General features: G+C 42.4%; 1 long non-coding RNA gene across 1 annotated transcript; it reads left to right on the forward strand.

Moving 5' to 3' along the window:
• The first annotated feature begins 4510 nt into the window (after positions 1-4510).
• On the forward strand, positions 4511-15132 carry LOC123954023. Its single transcript, XR_006821024.1, has 3 exons — positions 4511-4639; positions 5149-5257; positions 14970-15132. It is a non-coding gene; the product is annotated as an uncharacterized LOC123954023 (long non-coding RNA).
• The last annotated feature ends 7201 nt before the right edge of the window (positions 15133-22333 follow it).

The following is a 22333-nucleotide window of genomic DNA, read 5'->3' on the forward strand; positions in this document are numbered from 1 at the left end:
AAATCTTAAAAAAAAGAGATATAATTTATATAGCATAAAATTGACCAGTTGAAATGTACATTTTGTTGGTTTTTTTTTTTTTTAGTTATTGAAACTGTTTATTGAGATATATCGTACAATTCACTCTCTTAGATTGTAAATTTACTGGCTTTTAGTATATTCACAGAGTGGTGCATCTTTCACCAAAATCAATTTTAGAACACTTTCGTCACTCCAGAAACAAACCCTGTGGTCTTTGCCTTCTCTACCCACTCCCTGGTAGGCACTGATCTACTTTGTCCCTTGTGGATTTGCCTTTTCTGAACACTTCATACAGATGGAATCATATAGCGTGTGTTCTTTCGTGATTGGCTTCTTTCATTTCCCATAACATGTTCAGTGTTTATCCATGTTTTAGCATTATCAGTATTTCATTTGTTTTTATTGTTTTATGTATAGACCACATTTTGTTCATTTGTTCATCAGTCAATGGACATTTGGGTTATTTCTGATTTTAGCTATCATGAATAATGCTGCCATGTGTTGTGTAAATATCACTGCCATCTAATTCCAGAACACTTCTATTACTCCTAAAGGGAATCTAGTACCTGTTAACAGTCACTCTCATTCTCCTTTCCCCTGAGTCCGTGACAACCATGAATCTACTTTCTGTCTTTATGAATTTGCCTGTTTTGGACATTTCATATACATGGAATCATAAATACGTGGGCTTTTGTGTCTGGTTTCTTTCACTCAGCACAATGTTTTCAAGGTGCATTCATGTTGTATTAGTACTTAATTTATTTCTTTTTTTAAGATTTATTTATTTATTTGAGAGAGACAGAGAGAAAGAGAGTGTGTGTGTGGAAGTGGGGGAGGGAGAGAGAGAAAGAGAGAATCTCCCTGCTGAGTATGGAGTCTAATGCAGTGCTCAATTTCATGACCCTGAGATCATGACCCTAGCTGAAATCAAGAGTGTGGTGCTTAGCCAACTGAGCCACCCAGATGCCCCAATACTTCATTTCTTTTTGTAGCTGAATAATATTCCATCTTATGCCACACTTAGCTTATTCTTTTGTCAACTGATGGACATTGGGTTGTTTTAAGCTTTTGGCTGTTGTGAATAAGGCTGCTGTGAACATTCGTGTACTAGTGTTTGTGTGTATGAATGTTTTCAACTCTTTGGGGGTATAAAGCTAGGAGTAGAATTGCTGGATCATATGGTAATTCTATATTTAACTTTTTGAGGAGCCACCAAATTGTTTTTACGCACTGGCTGTACCATTTTACATTTCTACTAGTAATGTGCAAGAGTTTGATTTCTCCACATCCTCACCAACACTTGTTATTGATTGATTATAGGTATCCCAGTGGGTATGAAATGGTAACTCATTGTAGTTTTGATTTGTGTTTTCCTAATGACTAGTGATGTTGAGCATTTTTTCATGGTGCTTGTCATCATTTGTTCCACTCTTATCTTGAGCTGAGTCAAGCCCTGATGGATCGAACTGTATCATCCAGAGGAGTTTTTTAGATCTGTCTGTGGCATAGTTTGGGATTCTTTTGGTATAATCCTGGTAAATTCTCTCCCAGGTCTTACATGAAAACCTTGCCCTGTGGGAGTTCCCTAAAGGGCTCTAGGGAATAGTGAGACTTAGACATTAAATGTGCAGTCTAACTGTCCTTCCTGTGTTCTGGTTACCCCTTCTCTATGTGGCCTCATTTGAGTCCTTGTCTTAGACATTGAATGCTGTACCAACCTCAAGGGGTAACAGTTGTGTCTTTGGGAGCTCTTCTCCATTGTCCTGAGAGGTTCTTTATTGTTTGTTTATCTGAAGTTTATCCATGGTAGTCTATGTCTACTTTGGCCTCACCAAATTCTTCTCTCCACTGCCTACTCATTCCCAGTTATCTTGTATTTTTTGGCCTCCAATGTTTTCTAGACTCTTCCTCTCAGTCCTGGGTAGCCTGGGATGGCAAACTTTCCAATGTGGGGCCCCTTTCTGCTTTGGCACAGCTAGAGGAAAAGTTGGAGATCGGCTGGCTGCTCTCCCCAAGGCAAAGAGTGTCAGGATGACAGATGATTCATACTTCAGTTATCACCAGAAATGGCAAGGAGGTCTCTGGAGGGCCCTGGCTATGGAATAGGAGAGGTCATCATCTCAGCCCTCATGGTAGGAACATGCATGCCTGTGATGACAATGTCATTTGTGGGGTTGTTTGTTTTGGGTACAGGGGTTCCTTCTTTCTGCAGGATAGCTTTCATGTTCTCTTATCTCTCACTCACTCTCAACATATGTTTACCGAGTGCCATCTCTGCTAGTCCAGAGACTAGAAAGCTCAGCATTTGAGGATCTCATAGGTTAGGGAGGTAGCTATAAATGCAATATGATGTGATGTGTGTTATAATTGAGGAGTGTGTGAAGTACAGTGGGAACACAGTTGAAGGAAGAGTACTTCTGCCTTAAGAAAAAGAATGGGTACCTTAAGCTTCAGGGAAAATGTGACATTTGCTCTAGGTCCTGAAGGAGGAGAGGCTGATATAGGGGAGAAAGGCATTCTAGGTAAAGGACTCAAGGATTCTTTCCATAGATTCATATCAAGAATGATTCTGGGGGCAAGATGCCCTTCAATGGACGAATGGATAAGGAAGATATGGTCCATATACACGATGGAGTATTATGCCTCCATCAGAAAGGATGAATACCCAACTTTTGTAGCAACATGGACGGGACTGGAAGAGATTATGCTGAGCGAAATAAGTCAGGCAGAGAGAGTCAAGTATCATATGGTCTCACTTATTTGTGGAGCATAACAAATAACATGGAGGACATGGGGAGATGGAGAGGAGAGGGAGTTGAGGGAAACTGGAAGGGGAGATGAACCATGAGAGACTATGGACTCTGAAAAACAACCAGAGGGTTTTGAAGGGGCGGGGGGTGGGAGGTTGAGGAACCAGGTGGTGGGTAATAGGGAGGACACGTACTGCATGGAGCACTGGGTGTAGTGCAAAAACAATGAATACTGTTACGCTGAAAAAAAAAAAAAAGAATGATTCTGGGGGAAGCTCAGAGGCCCACAGCATTTCCTTTCTTGTGTGTCTCTCTTCAGCTGTACTGGACAAACATTGAAGTCAAGAGACCCTGTCTTGGGGCGCCCGGATGGCTCAGTTGGGTTAAGCCTCTGCCTTCAGCTCGGGTCATGCTCTCAGGGTCCTGGGATCAAGCCCTACATCAGGCTCTCTGCTCAGCAGGGGGCCTGCTTTCCCCCACCCTCTCTGCCTGCCTCTCTGCCTACTTGTGGTCTCTCTCTCTATCAAATAAATAAAAATTAAAAAAAAAAAGAGACCCTGTCTTCCAAAGAAGTGGCCCAGGTTTTAGAGCATCTTTGGGGCTTCCATGTAAATTCATTTGTCCTATGTCCCACCCACTCTTTATGCAGCCAACCGATGTGAGAAACTCAATTCTAAGTGTTATTGGAAATGGATGGCCTTGTCAATTAAATAAATAATCCACTCATCTAGTATTTATTTTGGTTTATTATATGCAAGGCATACAAGTGATTACAGTGTTGTGCTTAATAGGTGAGACTAAAATTAGAATGGCCTGAGTGTGAATTTGAATTTTATCCACAGCTAGGAGACCTCACTTAAGGTATTTAACCTCTCAATTTTCTCTTGAGTAAAATAGGAATAATAGTTCTTTATAGTGTTGTAGAGATTAAGTAAGATAGTAAGCACACTGAGCATCGTGTTTGATATGGCAAACATGGATTAAATTGTGGTATATACAGTATATACATATACAGTGTATTATATATATACTTGTAGAATGTACATATATAATATGTACACAGTGTGAGCACGCACACACACATATATAAAACCTTCCTACTCTTAAGGAGTTTAAACACTTCAAATAGGAGAGAAAGGTATTCAAATAAACTAAAAAATAATACTATATTTTTTCTAGTTATGTATTAACAATTAAAACAGGGACCTTCTGGAGGCATTAGTCAAAGACAGTTATTCCCAGGAAGATTAATTTTTTTGAAAGGGAAAGTAGGACCAATGAATGGAAGTTGCCAGGAGGTAGATTTTTGTCTTAGTATAAAAGTGAAATTCTTAAGAGGGCATCTTGGAGGTAGGGAGAACCTCATGTCCTAGAGGTGACTAAGTAGAGACTGGCTGATTTGTTAGTAGAGAGGCTTCTTGTACCCCTTAGAAAGCTGCAGAGGAGATGCTGGGCTCCTAAGGGACATTTTGCAAGGGCTCTCTTTATCTACTCCTGTTCCCAAAAGCCGTTGCCTTCTATTTGGGTGGCTTCTTCCTTTGGTAGGACCTGGAACACTAAAGTGCCAGTGGCGGCTGTCTGAGCAGGTGCCTGCTGCAGGTGACTTGGCATCTTATCTCCCTTGCCTTTTCCGGCTTACCTCCTAAAGTAAAAATAACCCAGGGCCAAACATTAACTGTGAAACCATAAATACACGTGAAGCTCAGGTGGCTTCCAGCAGGCTGGACTCTCGTTGCCCTGTTATCAGGTTCTGCCTTGCCTCCCTAAGGGTGGGGAAAGTGGAGTGACTGTAATGATGAGGGGGAGGCAGTACTTCAGCCTTCCACCCTGGCAGAGTATAGAGGATGCCTCCATGGCCCAAGGGTCAGGTGAGTCCTGTTTTAATCTGATTCCTGGGGCTTGGGGAGAGAACACAAGAGCATTTTTCAGCAACAACAGATGATGTGTCCTCACTTATATGATCAGGAACTTCCCAAGCTTGATGTGGGCCCTGATGTATACATACATATATATAGTGATTTCATAGACAGCTACATAGTACTGAAAAACACATCTACCAGTCATGCATTGTGGTGTATCCCCCTCCATTCTGTGTCTTGTTCATGCCCAGAAACTTGCACAGTGCCTGCAGTATCAGTACATCTTTGTAGAACTGATTGGTGACTGGTGAGTGAGCAAATATTTATGCCCAGTCACATACTCATCTGCTCATATACACATTTTCCAGAAGAGTACCTACAGATACACGTGGTTGTTCACATTATATCAGCACAACACACACACACACACACACACACACCACAATAGCATAAACACACTTCCATATATACCTGCACCTAATAGTCATTTGCATATTAATTTGTGCATATATTTACAGGTTTCTGACTGACCCTGCTGAGCAGCAAAGGTGGTTATGATGAAAGCATATGGTTCTGCAGATGCTGGACAGGAAAAGATTATATTCTGGCTGGGAAGTCCATCTCCAGGTTATGTATTGGGATGATTGGCCACACTAAAAGCTTTCACATGTCTTTTCTCCCCTGGAACAGAGTGGGAGGAGGGACGGGCCCGAGTGGAGCATCCTAGAGCAAGTAGGATCAAGTTCAGTGTCTTCTGGCCCCTTGTAACCTCTTTGAGACAATATATTGATCTGACTGGGTCCTGTACTGGGCTGTTTTTCCCTTAGAGAATGATGATAAATGATGGGAGAAAAACAGTCCTAGATTTACAAATGTGGAGCCCCACACAAGCTGGAGCCAGCATGAAAGTATTTATAAAACATAAATGTATGCATGTTCATGTGTTGATATGGAGGTGGCAACAGGCTGCAGTTTCTTAAAAAAGAGGGTGAGGCTTTGATTTCACTGCATGCCATATACACAAAAGCCCAGGAATGGAGGGCAAGAACTCAGGTGTGTGGTTCAGGCTCTATCTCTAACTTGCCAGCAAGCCTTAGGAGATTGCTTCACCTCCATGTTAAGTGTATTACACTCCACTTTAGTGGTCTCCTGCCTGGGTTCTTGTGAGGATCCAAGGAGCTAAGAGAGCTTACAGGTGCTTTGAAGAGTTAAAAACATTTCTTAGTGGTTAAGGCTTATTTCCGAGATTGGTGAAAAGCATTTCAAGAGTTTCAGCATCCTCAACCAATGAACCTGTTCATTCATGAATTTTAACATTGATCTAGACATTGGATCTAATCTTTCACTTAGTGCTGGAATCCCCTGTATAAAACCTTAAATAAGCATAATTTCTACTCCTAAGGTGAGTAGCCAAGTAGGAAGAAGTATCCATAGGAAAGGTCACTAAAACCCATGACAGTTGGTGCTTTATACGAGGATATAGTATAGTACAGTGAGGTAGTCAGAGGATGTTGTGGCCATTGGGCCTTGGGGAATCAGAAAAGGTCTCATGAATGAAGTGACGGTTGGCAGAATTTAGTCAGGAAGAAAGGGAAGTTGGGAGAAGGGAATGGAACACTCTGGGTAGAGAGTCAGGGGATGGCACACGGGCCACTGAGGCTAGAGAGAGATAATGCCTTACCAGAGTTACTAATGGTAAAGATTAAAAGGGAAAACAGGAGTAACCAGGTTAATTTTTGAGTCCTTCCTGGAACTGGCCCAGCTCAATGGTTAATCATTGGACCTTTTAGGAATTACCTGGACCCTGTCCCAGGCATACATAATACAACTGGAGAATCCAGTGTGGCCCAGAGCAAAGCCGAGGGTGAATTTGGAAGTCACCCTGTCCAAGCCTTACTCCTTTCCTGGGACAAAACTGAGGCCAGGAGATGACAAAGAGAGGGACTGAGGTTTCCTAGGGGGTCAGTGGCAGAGCAGGGATTTGAATTTAGATCTCTGAGTCTAAGTTATCATCACCTAGATCTTAAAAATGTGTTAGGTTTGGGAGGCTTTTGCCGAGTTTTGATTAAGCCTGCAAGTTTGGATCCTGGTTTGTAAGCGTAGCTGTATGTATTTGTTAATTGTTTCTGGGTAGAGAGTCCAAGACTGCACACTGGCTAGGCCCGTGCAAGTAACTGGGGTAGACTGTTTCTTGTGCCTGGGGATTTCAGGGGTGACAAGAAGGCTCTCTGCATTCCTACCTCATTAATTGAAAGTTAACCTTCCACTGGTAGACCTTTATGTCTATAGCTCTAGGCTTTGATTTTTTTGAAAGGCTGTTTGGCTCTGGGAGGAAGAACATACACAGTAATCTGTGAGTCAGTTGACAATAGCTCAGTGTAAATCGGGTGAGCAGATCCTTTCCTGAGAGCCAATAACGGTGGGGAAAGAAACCATGAAGGTATTCAGAGCTACATACATAAAGATAAGGGAAGCCTGGAAGACTCAGCCCTCACAATCTAAAGATTTTTATTTATTTATTTGACAGACAGAGATCACAAGTAGGCAGAGAGAGAGGGGGGGAAGCAGACTCCCCGCCGAGCAGAGAGCCCGATGCAGGGCTCGATCCCAGGACCATGGGATCATGACCTGAGCCGAAGGCAGAGGCTTTAACCCATTGAGCCACCCAGGCACCCTCAGCCCTTGAAATCTAGAGGTTAGGAGCTTTATTTTACAATCAGACAGGTTTTGTTTTTTAAATTAAAAAAGCAGTATCCCCTTATTATAGAAGAATTAGAAAACATGGAGGGCAATAATAACAGAAGGCATAAACTCCAGCCTCGTTTACCCGTTCCCTCTTAAGTGACCATCATTAATACCTAGGTATACGTCCCTCCATTACCTTCTCTATGGATCTTCTGGGTGTATATATGTGGATATTATTTACAATTGATCCTCGAATGATGCCAGGGTTGGGGCACCAAACCCCTGCACACTTGAAAGTCCACGTATAACGTTTGACTCCCCCCAAACTTAACTACTGATAGCCTACTATTTTTTTTTTTAATTTTTATTTCTTTGACAGAGAGAAATCACAACTAGGCAGAGAGGCAGGCAGAGAGAGAGGAGGAAGCAGGCTCCCTGCCAAGCAGAGAGCCCGATGCGGGGCTCGATCCCAGGACCCTGGGACCATGACCTGAGCTGAAGGCAGAGGCTTTAACCCACTGAGCCACCCAGGCGCCCCCTGATAGCCTACTATTGACCAGAAGCATTACTGATAACATAGACAGTCAGCTAACACGTTTTTTGTGTTATATGTATTATATACTGTTTTCTTACAATAAAGCAAGAAATCTTATTAAGAAAATCATAAGGGGGGAAACACTGATGGCTCAGTCAGTTAATCATCTGCCTTTGAGCCAACAACAAAAAAAGAAATCTTGCCATTTGCAATGATGTGGATGGAACTAGAGGGTATTAAGCTAAGTGAAATAAGTCAGTCAGAGAAAGACAATTATCACATGATCTCACTGATATGTGGAATTTGAGAAACAAGGCAGAGGATCATAGGGGAAGAGAGGAAAAAATGAAAGAAGGCAAAACCAGAGAGGGAGACAAACCATCAGACTCTTAATCTCAGGAAACAAACTGAAGGTTGCTGGAGTGGAGGGCGCTGGGAGGGATGGGGTGGCTTGGTGATGGACCTCAGGGAGGGTGTGTGCTATGGTGAGAGCTATGAATTGCGTAAGACTGATGAATCACAGACCTGTACCCCTGAAATAAATAATACATTATATGTTAATTAAAAAAAAAAGCACCTGCCTTTGGCTCAGGTCATGATCTCAGATCCCGGGATGAAGCCCCACATTCAAGCAGGGAGCCTGCTTCTCCATCTCCCTCTGCCACTCCCCCTGCTCGTGTGTGCAATTTCTCTCTCTCTCTCTGTGTCAAATAAATAAATAAAATCTTAAAAAAAAGAAAATCATGAGGAACAGATAATACATTTACAATACTGTACTGTATTTATTGAAAAAAATCTGTGTGTAAGTAGATGCACACAGTTCAAACCCGTGTTTTTCAAAGATATGTATACTGTGTGCATATAAATAAGAGATAATACATACTTGCCTGGGTTCACGGTGGTCTGGGAAGTACATGCCTATGGGCATCTCAAAACAGATGTCTTTGTGTTTAACCATGATGCCAATTTGTTCTAATATCCTCTCCTTGTCACTCTTCATTATCCTCTAGAGCAAGGGGTTGGCAAACTTCTTCTGTAGAAGGTCAGGGAGTAAGTACCTTGTTTTGTGGGCCATATGGTCTCTGTCACAAGTACTTGACTCCACTGGGGTAGCATAAAATCAGTCATGGACAATATGTAAACGAATGAGTACAGCTGTGTTTCAATAATACTTTATTTAGAGACACTGAAATTTGTCTTTCATATAATTTTTGCATTACAAAATTCTCTTCTTTTAACTTTTCAACCACTTAAAAATGTAGAAGTCATTGTTAGCTTGTGGGCCATACCAAACAGGAGATGGACTGAATTTAACCCATGGGCCTCTAGGATAGTTGTATCCAATAAAACTTTTTGCTCTGATGGAAGTATTCTCTGTTAATATAGTAGTCATGAATCTCATGTGCTGAGCACTTGAAATGTGACCATTGCAACTGAAGAACTGAATTTTCAATTTTATTTAATTTGACTAACTTAAATTTAAATTTAATTTAAATTTAAATAACTACATGTGGCTAAGAATTTTGTTGGACAGAGTATGTTTTCTGAGGGCTGCTGTAACAAATGGCCACAAACTGGGTGGCTTAAGACAACAGGAATTTATTCTCTCACAGTTCTGGAGACTAGAAGTCTAAAGTCAGGATGTTAGCAGAGTCATACTTCTTCTGAAGGTTCTCGAGAAAAATCCTTTCTTGCTTCTCTGTGAGCTTCTGGTGACTCCTGGTAAACCTTGGCTCTCCTCATCTTGTAGATGCATCTCGCCCTTTGTTGTCACATAGTATTCTCCCTAAGTATTGTCTCTGCTTCTCTGTTTTCTCAGTTTATACTGATACTAGTCATTGGATTTAAGGTTCACCCTAATCAACTATGAGCTAAACTAATTACATCTGCAAAGACTCTATTCCCAAATAAGGTCACATTCTGAGGTTTTGGGTATTCGTGAAATTTCAGGGAACACTAAACAAACCAGCATAGAACACTAAATAAGGGGCGCCTGGGTGGCTCAGTGGGTTAAAGCCTCTGCCTTTGGCTTGGGTCGTGATCCCAGGGTCCTGGGATCGAGCCCCGCATCGAGCTCTCTGCTTGGCGGGGAGCCTCCTTCCCTTCCTCTCTCTCTGCCTAATTGTGATCTCTGTCTGTCAAATAAATAAATAAATAAAATCTTAAAAAAAACATGAAATAAACCAGCTTTAAAGAGTGGTTCTCAAATGTAGTGTGCATCAGAATCCCCTGGAGGGCTTTACTGGGACACCAATTACTTTTTCCCCTCCCCAGAGTTTGACTGGTAAGTCTTACCTGTTTAACAAATCTCGGGTGATACTGACCTGCTTTTCCAGGGACGATACTTTGAGATCCACTGCTCTAGAAGGCTTCTGTTAGTTTTCTCTGACTTCCATACAAACTGGGTGTGTTAAAGAAAAGAAATTTATTATTTCACAGTTCTGGAGACTAGAAGTCTGAAATCAAGGTGTCAGCATGGTTGGTTCTTTCTGAAAGCTGTGTAGAAAAGATCTGCTCCAGCCCTCTCTCCTTGGTTTATAGACAGCTGTCTTCATGATGTCATGACATTCTCCTTGTATATGTGTCTCTATGTCTGGACTCCTCCTTTTTTATAAGGACACCAGTCATAATGTACTAGGGCCTACCCTAATGGCTTCATTTTAACTTGATTATTTCTACAAAGACCTTATCTCCAAATAAGATAACATTTTGAGCTACTAGATGCTAGGACTTCAACATATGAATTTTGGAGAGGACACAATTCAACCCAGAGCAAAGCTGGACTATGTATTTGGCAAGAGCCAATGGGTATCTTCTTGGAAGCCCTGTATACAAGAAGACCTTGCTTCTTTTGTCTTTGAACTTTTGATAGAAGCTGTCCTAGACAGGAGCTTCGAGAACTAGGAGGCAGCAGTTTTGGCTTCTAGTTCTGGTGTGTTGACATCTGACCTAGGGATTTTGGATAAATCACTATCTTAAGACCTTAGTGTCTCCCTGGTGTTTGGTTATTTCTGGCAATCTCTGATTCCCAGGTAGCAAGAAAAGGGTTAGTTTTTGGTTAGGTTTCAGCTTCTATGCTGTCTTATAGACCGTTGGTTTGTGCTAATGAGATCAAGGTTGGGAATCTGGGTTTTGAGGGACTCATTGAGTTTTTTGTGCTTTATCAATTTTCCATCAATTAAATAATTGATCTCTCAAACACTTATTGTGTATCTGTTGTATACTACACATTGTATTCAATGGGACAGGATCACAGACTTTCTGAACTCAGTCTGGTGGGGTGGCAAATGTATAATGATATAATCAGAAATACGTTTGATGAGGACTGTAGCTATGTTGTAAATGTCATGTGCTGTGGGTCCGTAAGAGAGTTAGGTGGATGATTCTGCCTGGCGTCAGAGAAGGCCTTCGTGAGGAAATGAACTCTATCTTAATGGTTGAATAGTAGTTCTACAAGAAGAGAGGGCAAGAAGAGGAATTCTAAGTAGAAGAAACAACTTGTGCTGCTCCTGGTATTATGAAAGAGTAATTTGATATGGTGGTGCTCTGAGACTTGTGGAGGACCGGTGGGAGACAAGACAGAAAAATATGGCTTCAGACCACGCCATGAGGGATATGATTTGCCAGGCTATGTAGCTTAGACTTCATCCTGAGACAAAGGAAGAGCCATGAGGGGTTTTACACTGGGGAAGATATATATTTACATGTTTGTTTTGGGGATCTCTCTGACGGCAGCCTGTCAGAGGTACTGGTACTGGACGTGAAGATGCTGGAGGCAGGGTAAACAGTTAGGGACCAGTCCAACAGCTCAGGCCAGTGAATGATGAGGACTGAACCAAAGCAAATGTTATGACGTTAGAGAGAGGACAAATTCAGGCGATATTTAACAGATCTTTAGTTTGGGCCACTGGGTGTTGGGTTGTGCAGTGGCTGGTCAGGGAAGAGGAGGGGAATTTGGCTGGAGAAAGTAATGACTTTTGTCTTAGACATATTGCATTAGGAGGTCTGAGGACCACTCAGGCATGTCTGTGCAGTCAGCTTGCGAACTGTAGGTCTGGAGCTCCAGAGAGGGGCAGAAATGATCTCATGTCATTTCCTCGTCATTGCTTCAGCAACGCTTTCCTTCTTTCACTTCTTTTTTTTTTTTTAAAGATTTTATTTATTTGACAGAGATCACAAGTAGGCAGAGTGGCAGGTGGGGAGAGAGAGAGAGGAAGGGAAGCAGGTTCCCTGCAGAGCAGAGAGCCTGATGTGGGGGTCCATCCCAGGACCCTGAGATCATGACCTGAGCCGAAGGCAGAGGCTTTAACCCACTGAGCCACCCAGGCGCCCCATCCTTCTTTCACTTCTTTTTTTTTTTTTAAAAAGATTTTATTTATTTATTTGAGAGACAGAGAGCACAAGCAGGCAGAGAGGAAGGCAGAGAGAGAGGAGGAAGCAGGCTCCCTGAGGTGCAGGGAGCCCGATGCGGGGCTTGATCCCAGGACACTGGGATCATGACCTGAGCCGAAGGCAGAGGCTTTAACCCACTGAGCCACCCAGGCGCCCCATCCTTCTTTCACTTCTTAAATCATACTAGTCAAACTCATTCCTGCCTCCCCACCTTCATTTCACTCTTCTGGTTTTCTGCATGGCTGGCTCCTCTCATTCTTCAGCTTCTCATTCTCAACTGGCTCTTCAAGTCCATGAAGACAGGGACATCAACTGTTCTGTTCAGTGCCATATCCTCAGAGCCAGGCACAGAGTCTGGCACATAGTAGCTGCTCAATGATTATTTGTTAAATGAATAAGTGAACCATAGCTAAAGTCAGGGAATGAAATAGGGGGAAAGGAGGCACATTAATATTAAAGAAATCTTAGAGGAATCTGAGGGCAGAGCAATTCCCTTCACAGTTGGAGGGGAAACAATGTAATCCTTTCTGGGTTATTATTTTTGTTAATGACAAAAATATAAAAAATAACAGTGTCAGAGTGCTTGGGTTCAAATTCTTCTCTTACTAGTTATATGACCTTGGGACATTGCTTTGGTTTCCTCTTCTATAAGATGGGGATAATAATGGTACCTAACTTTCTCGGTTGTTGTGAGTATTTAATGAGATTATGCCTATGTAGATAGGTACAGAGTAAGTGTTCAATAAATAGTAGCTGTTATTATTAAGTGGCCATTACCTTATATCTGGCACTATGCTCAAGACTTTCAATGCAATTTCTTAATGAATTTCTCTAATAACCTGGTGAAATGGGAATCTTACTTTTATTTATTTATTTATTTATTTATTTATTTATTTTTGTTTATTTGACAGAGAGCTAGAGAGAGAGCACAAGTAAGCAGAGCGGCAGGGAGAGGGGGAGAGAGAGAAGCAGGCTCTCTGCTGAGCAGGGAGCACATGCGGGGCTCAATCCCAGGACTCTGGAATCATGACCCGAGCTGAAGGCAGCTGCTTAACCAATTGAGCCACCCGGGCACCCCGGGAATCTTACTTTTAAAAAATAGTTTCCAGGGGCACCTGGGTGGCTCAGTGGGTTTGGGCCTCTGCTTTTGGCTCAGGTCATGATCTGAGGGTCCTGGGATCAAGCCCCGCATCGGGCACTCTGCTCAGTGGGGAGCTTGCTTCCTTCTCTCTCTCTGCCTGCCTCTCTGCCTGCTTGTGATCTCTCTGTCAAATGAATAAATAAAATCTTAAAAAAATAGTTTCCATAGTTGAAGAAATGGAGGCTCAGAAAGAGAAAATTGCTAAATCACACATTTACCTGTTGGGTGGTTGAGGCACTGGGACTTAAGCCCAGGTTTATTTGACTTTAATGCAGGTGCATTAACCATTATATACGTATATGTATACATTACATACATGTAACCATTACATATACCGCCCCACCATATAGGGTGACCCTGAAATTCTGATATAGTCAAGGGAGCTGGCTGCAGAGGCTGATCAGAACTCAGAGGTTCTGCTTCCTAGATGTTAGCTATCTTGTGCCTGTAGAGGGCCTCTGTAGAAGAGCAATAGAAAGACTATCTCAACACAAGGGGCACTCCAAGATCAGTCTTTTTATTTTTTTATTTTTAAGATTTTATTTATTTATTTGACACAGAGAGATCACAAGTAGGCAGAGAGGCAGAGAAAGAGAGAGGAAGGGAAGCAGGCTCCCCGCCGAGCAGAGACCGATGCAGGGCTCGATCCCAGGATGCTGGGCTCATGACCTGAGCCAAAAGCAGAGGCTTTAACCCACTGAGCCACCCAAGCGCCCCCAAGATCAGTCTTCATACCTCTGACTGGAAGGCTGGGCAGGGGACTTGACACCTTGTGGCATTTACAGTCTTACCAACCTAGAGATCAGTATGTTTATAACTAGTCATCACATTTCTCTCCAATATTTGAAACTTCGGTTTGGATAAGAGATTTTAATTAAAACATGATCTTTCCCTTTGACCAATCAATCTAATTATCTTTCCACTCATTAACCTTGGTTGATATCATGATAAGTAACAGGAAATGACTTTTGAATTGTTGATTGACAAGAAGGTCTTATAAGGAAACAGTGTTTTATAAATACACAGATACACATGTATATACTGCTCAGCTGTAAACATGTGCCTCCCAGGACATGTGTCCACATTCTCCTGGGAACACAATCTTCCAAGGAATTTGCTATATGTGCAAGAGCTCCTATCTATCCAATTGTGCACACATAGCAAAAAACAAAACAACCACACAGACAGACAGACACACACAAACCCACAGATGACTCTTTAGTTTGGAAAGACAGTGATTATGTAGAAAAATAAGAATATTAATTTCCAATCATTTTGTGTGCTCACTGAGTGCTGGGGATTGAGTTAAACATTTTACACATATTGTCCCACCTAATCTTTACAACAAGGGAATGGTCAAGAGGGCTGACCATAGCTATGAGCATCCCCTTGTTTTCCACAGGAGTCTGAGGCTCTGGAAAAGGTTAGATGGCCCACGGGTTTGTATGCACAACAAAGTTGCATAGGTTACTTGAAGTCAGAAAACTAGTAAATCATAGAAGCAAACCCTGAATGCAGCTGTATTCTGACTACAAAATCTTTGTTCTTAACCACTAAGATCTTATCTGTCTGTATTTCCATGACAGGGACAGAGAGAAGAAACATGGCTTTAATTTTTACTGCATAGCAGCCTGAGACATCTTCTATAAGCATCATCTTCACCTTAGAAGGAGCTGCTACTTAAAAAACAACAACTGTGGCAAAATATATAGAATGTACAATTTACCTATTAAATCATTTCTTAAAAGATTTATTTATTTATTTATTTATTTGAGAGAGAGAGAGAGAGAGAAAGAGAGAGAGAGAGCACACAGCATGCAGGGCTGGAGGGAGAGGGAGAGAGACCTAAGCAGATTCCTTTCTGAGCATGGAGCCTGGTGCAGAAGAACTGGATCTCATAACCCTGAGATCACAACCCCAACAGAAACCAAGAGCTTGATGCTTAACCAACTGTACCACTCAGGTGCCTTGTATTAAATCTTTTTAAAGTGTATAATTCAATGGTATTAAGGACAGTCATGAAGTTGTGCAACCATCACCATTATCTGTTTCCACAAATTTTTATCACCCCAGACAGAAAGTCTGCACCCAGTAAGCAATTAAACGCCCTGTTACTCCTCCTCCCAAACCCCTTGGTAGACACTTTTCTATTTTCTTTCTCTACAAAGTTACTTATTCTGGGTACCTCACATAATGTTGAATGTTTTCAAGATTCACTTATATGGTAGCATATATCAGAATTAGAAGGAAGAGCTTTAAGATAAAAGCCAGAAAGATGTCTTCTTTTACTGTGCAAAGAGTTTACAGAGAGAACATTATCTTAAAGTGATGTTATAGTCAGAAAATCAAACAGATTCAGTGTGGGTTCAGACATAGCCTGGCTGAGCATTCCTGAACCGGTTAGAAAAAGGGATTTAAGAGGTTTGGGGAAGGTGTTCATGAGTAAGGATGATCACAGGATGGACATCCAGGCTTTACCTTGGATCTCTGGCTTGAAGACTTTGCCCGAAACAGTGTCTGTGCTACTCCTTGTTCCAACTCTGATAGGCTTCTCTTATTAATTGGAAGGATCTGGTCAAGAACTTGACTCTTGCAGGAGGTTACCTGAAGTCACAAAGAAGTCAGTGTGATGTGATGAAATAGCAACAGAAGAGGAGGGCTTCTGTTTGGCTTCCTCCTTCCTCACTGCGTGATCTCTGACATTTCCTGTCATTGAGCTCTGGTTTCCATCTACAGAGGACACTGCCATAGGGACTGTTGTGAGGACCAAGATGAAATTGGAGATGTATGGTGCATAAACAATGAATCTTGGAAAACTGAAAAAATAAAATAAAATAAAATAAAACAAAGAATACTAAAAAAAAAAAGAAATTGGAGATGTGAAAGGAGTTTTTCTGTACACATGTAGAGTATTGTGTTTCTGTAGGAACCAAGTCTGTTAACCAAATAGATGGCTTTTTCTCTGATATCTCCAGTTTTATTCACTGAGGGCACCCAGTCTCAGGCCTCAGGCTCCAAATTTTCCTAGAAAACATGTGGGATGATAGGTTATCCTTCTTGGCTCATACTTGTTTGTGGGCTGGAGGAGGGGAGAATCTTAGGGGAAAAGGTGGAGAGTTATTTTCTCCTCTCCTTTTTACAAAGTACCCAACAGTTTGGGGGAAACATGGTTCAAGTAAGAAGCAAGGGAACTTGAACCAAGTTAAAACTGAGCTTCAGTGTCCTCATCTGTAAAATAGGTGCGAATGTTTTGTCATGTTGTGTGTGTGTTTGTGTGTGTGTGTGTGTGTGAAAATTAATGAAACAATGAATATAGAGTACCCTGTAAAAGAAAAATGCACCAAGTTAAGTGATTATTATGATCTTGCTGATTGGATTAGCAAAGGAGCTGGATGCTGTGTGTATACAGAACCTGAGCTAGTAGGTCAGCTAGAGGCACTAGTGTGGAAGTTCTCAAGGTCAGAGAGTACACTGTCTTACCTTCAGCTTCTAACACAGTGCCTGGAACATGGAAGACCCTCAAGAAATATTTTTTGAATCAAAGAATGAACTAAACCAGAGTTGAAAAATTATAAAATCAAGCCAGTTTTCCTTCTATTTTTTTTTCTGATTCCTTTCTCTACTTGTGTGATGCCACCTTTTCTTTCCCTCCTCTGTTCCTCCAGGAAAACATTCTTAGGGCAGGACCTAATGAGAAACAGTGTGGAACAGTAGAAAGAGCCCTGGGCCAGGAATCAGGAGACCAGGGTTTCACCCTGGCTTTGACACAGGATAATGATGGGCCACTCTCTTCAGCATGGTCATGTTCCTCATTAGTATTATAAGAAGTTTGGCTTGGCTAATATTTAGGTTTTGTTCCAGTTTTAGCATTCCAGATTGGATGCCATACATCACAGGTGATAGTATTATTCTTCCAAGAGCATTTGCATTTAAAACAGAACAGAACCTTAAGCCAGAGGAAGGAAGGGCTGATGGTGGAATGCTAGGCTTCCTTTTGTGGCTGGGAGAGGTATTTCTCTGTCATCATACCACCTGGGAAAGTACAGATAAGCTGGGTCCTGAACCCAGCCCCTGAAACTTGCCAGCTCCTAATTTCAGCCCTGACTCACACTCAAGGAAGTGGTGGAGGACACTGTGGAGCAATCTTTTAGAGCAAGGACTTGTGCTTGATTGGTCTGAATCCCTTTGAGCAGCTGGTGTGAATGGGCCTGGATTCCTGGACATTCCCTGGGATTTCACTAAGGATTAGTAGGCCTAATGCGTAAGAGGAAAGGGTTGCAAGGAAAGAATAGGTCATTGGAGAGCAGGAGGATTGGATTTAGTCCTGACACTGTTGCTTGCTTTGGTAGATGTGTGACTTGAGCAAAGTCCCTTCTCTCTGAGCATTAGTTTCCTTATATATAACAGAGTAGAGTTTAACCCTCTGGTATCTTCCATGCGTTGGTCATGTGGACCTTCCCACTCCCCAGACACACCATAATCTCTGCGGACATTTGCTCACTTGGAACACTCCCTCACCCCATTTCCTGCACCACTTACCTAGCTCAGTCCTTCAGGGCATGTTTTTCAGGGTCCAGGCTTCCTCAGTGTGTGAGAATAGTGAGCAGAACACAGTATAAAGTGGTGAGGACTGTGGAAAACTAGAGAGTGCATGTCCCATTGAAGCTATTCAGATACTTAAAAAAAAAAAAAGATTTTATTTTTATTTTTTTGGCACAGAGAGACACAGCAAGAGAGGGAACACAAGCAGGGGGAGAGGGAGAGGGAAAACAGACTTCCCATGGACCAGGGAGCCTGATGTTGGGCTTGATCCCAGGACCCTGGATCATGAACTGAGCCAAAGGCAGACGCTTAATGACTGAGCCACCCAGGCACTCCTATTCAGGTACTTTTAAAACATAGCACTAGCTAAAAAAATTATCTGTGGTTGAATTTGTCCCAGGCATCATGAATTTGCAACCTCTGGCCTATAGATACATAAAGCCTCTTCCCAAGGCTCTCCTGGCTTCCCACATTTTCCTTTCATAACACTTACCATTTTATGGTAATTGCTTGTTTACTACAGCCTTTGTTCTTTCTTTCTTTCTTTTTTTCTTGTTTTTATTTATTTGAGAGAGAGAGAGAGAGAGAGAGAGAGAGAGAGAATGAGCAGGAGGAAGGGGCAGTGGGAGAGGGAGAAGCACACTCCCCTCTGAGGAGGGAGCCCAACGTGGGGCTTGATCCCAGGACCCTGAGATCATGACCTGAGCCAAAGGCAGATGCTTAACTGACTGAGCCACCCAGCAGCCCTTACTACAGCATTTTCTACTAGGCTTTGAACTCCGTATGAACACATAACTAACTCTTTTATTCTCAACAGTATCTCTAGCCTCAACACAGAACTAGCACAAAGTAGGTGTTCAATAAATATCTGTAAAATCCAGCAAATGAATTTATTAAGTGGATACCTAATAAGTAATTATTGGGTGGATTATTGTAAGTGTCCTTCAATGATGCTGTTTGATTTCAATTCATTCCATTCTCTTGCCCTGAATAAAATGCAGCACCAGCCTCCCAGCTAATGATTTAAACTCTTTAGATTCCAGCTTACCCAATTTTTCTGGTCAAGCCCCTAACATTTTTCAAACAATGTCTTTCAGTTCCTTCAGTTTTAGGTTGGGAAGCCAACTAGCAACTCTGGAATCATTAGCTTTCTTGTTCATCCAGACAAGTTAACAGAAACACTTGTACTATCTCATACTTATATAGTTTGAGATGTTTCAAGACCCTTCTTTTTGTGAAGTAGGCCTAGAAAGCATACATTATCCTCATTTTATAATGAGAAAAACTGAGATTCAGAGACGTTAGAGGTACGTAGAGATCTATAGCAATAGAACCTTACCTAGAATAGGTATGTTATTATTCCTCCCTCCCATACATGAGACAGATATTAATCATTAGTAGCCTTTTTTTCCACTGAATTCAAACTCTGCCTCAGAATCCCACTTAATAGATTCTAGTCAGCCATCATGTAGCTGAGGTTGACATTTGAGACTATTGGCCATCTGTAGCTGGTAATCCTCGCTTCTGTTATCAGGCAGTTATTTATAGAAAAAAGGTTAATTTGTTTTTCAAGAGGGTCTGAAGCTCATAGATAATCAATATACCTCATTGTACCATGAAAGGACATCATTGGTATTATGCTATTCTTCTGTCTGTCCCCATTTCAATAGTCATTCAGGCTTTCTGATCATTGTCCTGATCTTCCCAGAAATATGTTAGGAAGAAGGAAGGCCTCTAAGGACTTCAAGGGAGCCCCAGAACAGGGCCTCCGGACTCCTGGTCATGTCTGCTGTTTATTCTAGTTCTTAGCTTCTGCAAACGCCCTCTCCCATTTAGTGAGTCCTGACCCAGACAAGGCACAACTCCACTGAACAGCCTTGGGGGAACCATCTCAGTGCAATGCTGGTTATCACAACGTGATGCTGTAGTTTCCTTTGCTTTTAGTTTCTACCTTGATGGAAAATGTCTACATTTGCACAATACTCAACAAATAGAACTGTGACTAATGTAGGGCTTCATGAATTAAATAGATGATTTAATTGTTTTATTTCAAGTTCTATCAGGTTTCAGATGGCTAGAAATATTTTTGTTTCCTTGTTGTGTTTTTAAGATAATGGCAGTGTGTTACACTAGAAAGAGTGGGGCCTCTAAACTCTAACCCCAACCCTATACATATAGGCTTCCCAGAACTTTCTGCCTTATCAATAAGTTCTCTGAAAAAGAGGCAAAGTGGAGGCAATAATCTAGTCTTTCCTCACCCTTGCAAAACTCCAGGAGTCTTAGATGACACTGCTTTCATTCTATCCTTTTATTGGCTGGGTAACTGTTTTGTATATGCAAGATACTATCATATATACAGTGAGGCCATAAAAAAGCAGAGCTTGACCTCCAAGTTGCTCATAATAAAGCCTGGAGAGATTTCCTGCAAAATAAATAAATACATAAATAAATATTAACCTCACCTACTGGAAGAACCCTATAACCCTCTCCCCTCCCACTCCTTTACCTCAATTGCTTAGGGGCCATCTGGGTCCAGTCTCCTTTACTATTCACATCTCTATGCCTTTGCTCATGTTCTCCCATATCCTATCTCAGCCTATGGAATCCTACCACTCTTCAAGGCTCTGAGTTGTCCCCTCTGTGAAGTCTTCCTGGAGCTTCCAGGCTCACAAATCTCTTTCATCATAGCTTTTTGCTTGTTCTAATATTATCACACTCTCTTTGTCTTATACTTATTTGTGTATGTGCTCTTTGTTTCAGATCTCTTTGTCCTTTTAAAAAATAAATAAATTGTTTAGCTTCAGCTAAAGCTCTGCCCTTCAACCTTTCTTCCTTCTTCTCCAGAGGTAACTATCTAGAAGTTTTCATTTGTTATTCCTATGTTATTTATATCTTATTTTATTTTATGACTTTATTTATTTATTTGAGAGAGAGAGAGTGAGAGAGAACATGAGTTAGGGGAGGAGGAGAGGGAAAGGGAGGGGGAGAAGCAAACTCCCTGCTGAGCATGGAGTCCAAAGTGGGGCTCAGTCCCTGGGCCCCGAGATCATGACCTGAGCTGAAGTCAGACATTTAGTTGAGCCACATAGACACCCCTTTATGTTCAATTCTATACTTCATTTCTGCATATGTATGTACCCATAAACTTTCTCTTTTTGTCTCTCAGGTCTCTCTCTTTCCACATACACACATGTACGGTTTTGGGTGGTTTAAAATACATGTAGGGTTGCTTGTCTGGCTTAGTCGGAAGAGCATGTGACTCTTGATCTTGGGATCATGAGTTCGAGCCTCACCTTGGATGTAGAGATTACCAAAAAAGTAAATAGACTTTAAAAAGTACATATAATGGACAGAGAGGGGGAGCAAGATGGCGGGGAAGTAGGAGGAGGCACCATTTCAACCTGTACCCTAAAGTGAGCTGATTACCTACCAAAGAACTCCGACCACCCATGAAATCAGCCTGAGATCAGAATTATACACGTCTGGATCTCTACAGGAGCAGAAGACGCCAGTGGCAGGTAAAGCAGACTGGGAGCATCGGACTGATATCGGAAGATAAACAAAAGGGGGAGGGAGCCACCAGAGGTGACCGATTGGAAAGTAACACCCCAACACGAGAGTGCTCTGCGTCTGGGGACCAGCATTAACTTGGAGTCTGGTTGAAAGCACTCAAAAAACAAACAGCAAAGGATCGCGGTGCGGGGGGGGGTAATAGTGGGAACCTGGGCGGTTAGGGTCAGGGACCTAAGTCCCCGGACCCAGGACAGCCTCCCCTGGCGCGGAGCCAGAGAGAGTGCGGCGGAGAAATCAGGTCTCCGTCCCTGAGCCGCGAGTGCACCTGAACGCCAGCGCGCCTGAGAACGAGTGGGGTCTGTCTCCCGTGAGGGGCTGGGAGCCTGGCCTGACGGCAATCCTGAAACGCGCGCGTCCCACACCCTCCCTTGGGATAGGTGCTCATAGGCGCTAGCCTGGAGCTCTGGCAGCAGGAAAAACCAGACATTCCCAGCCCGGGACAGCGGGAAAATCTCAGTGCGCGATCTCTGCTCGGAACTTCTCTGGCGGTCTGGAGCTGCCTAGACAGCCACAGCTGCCCTGGTTTTGGGCACAACGAGGAGCTCCTGCATCCCCAGGGACAGTGACCCAGAACCAACTCTGCCAGCAGCTTTTGCAAAACAGTCTGAGGCTTCTCTCTGAGAGGGAGGTTGGGGTGCTGTTTGCTCTCCTCTAAACCTCCAAAAACCATCAAAAGCTGTCAAGGCGAGAGAAAGCAGATGAAAGAACATAAAAACCCCCAGAGAACAAAAGGCTGAAAAAAAAAAAAAAACAGTTTCCTGAAAAAAAAAGAGCTCACCCACTCTTTGAGTGGGAGGACCTAACTCAGGGAACATCATTGTCTGAAAACCCACGT

Source organism: Meles meles, chromosome 12 (genome assembly GCF_922984935.1).
Source record: "Meles meles chromosome 12, mMelMel3.1 paternal haplotype, whole genome shotgun sequence".
Lineage (NCBI taxonomy): Eukaryota > Metazoa > Chordata > Mammalia > Carnivora > Mustelidae > Meles > Meles meles.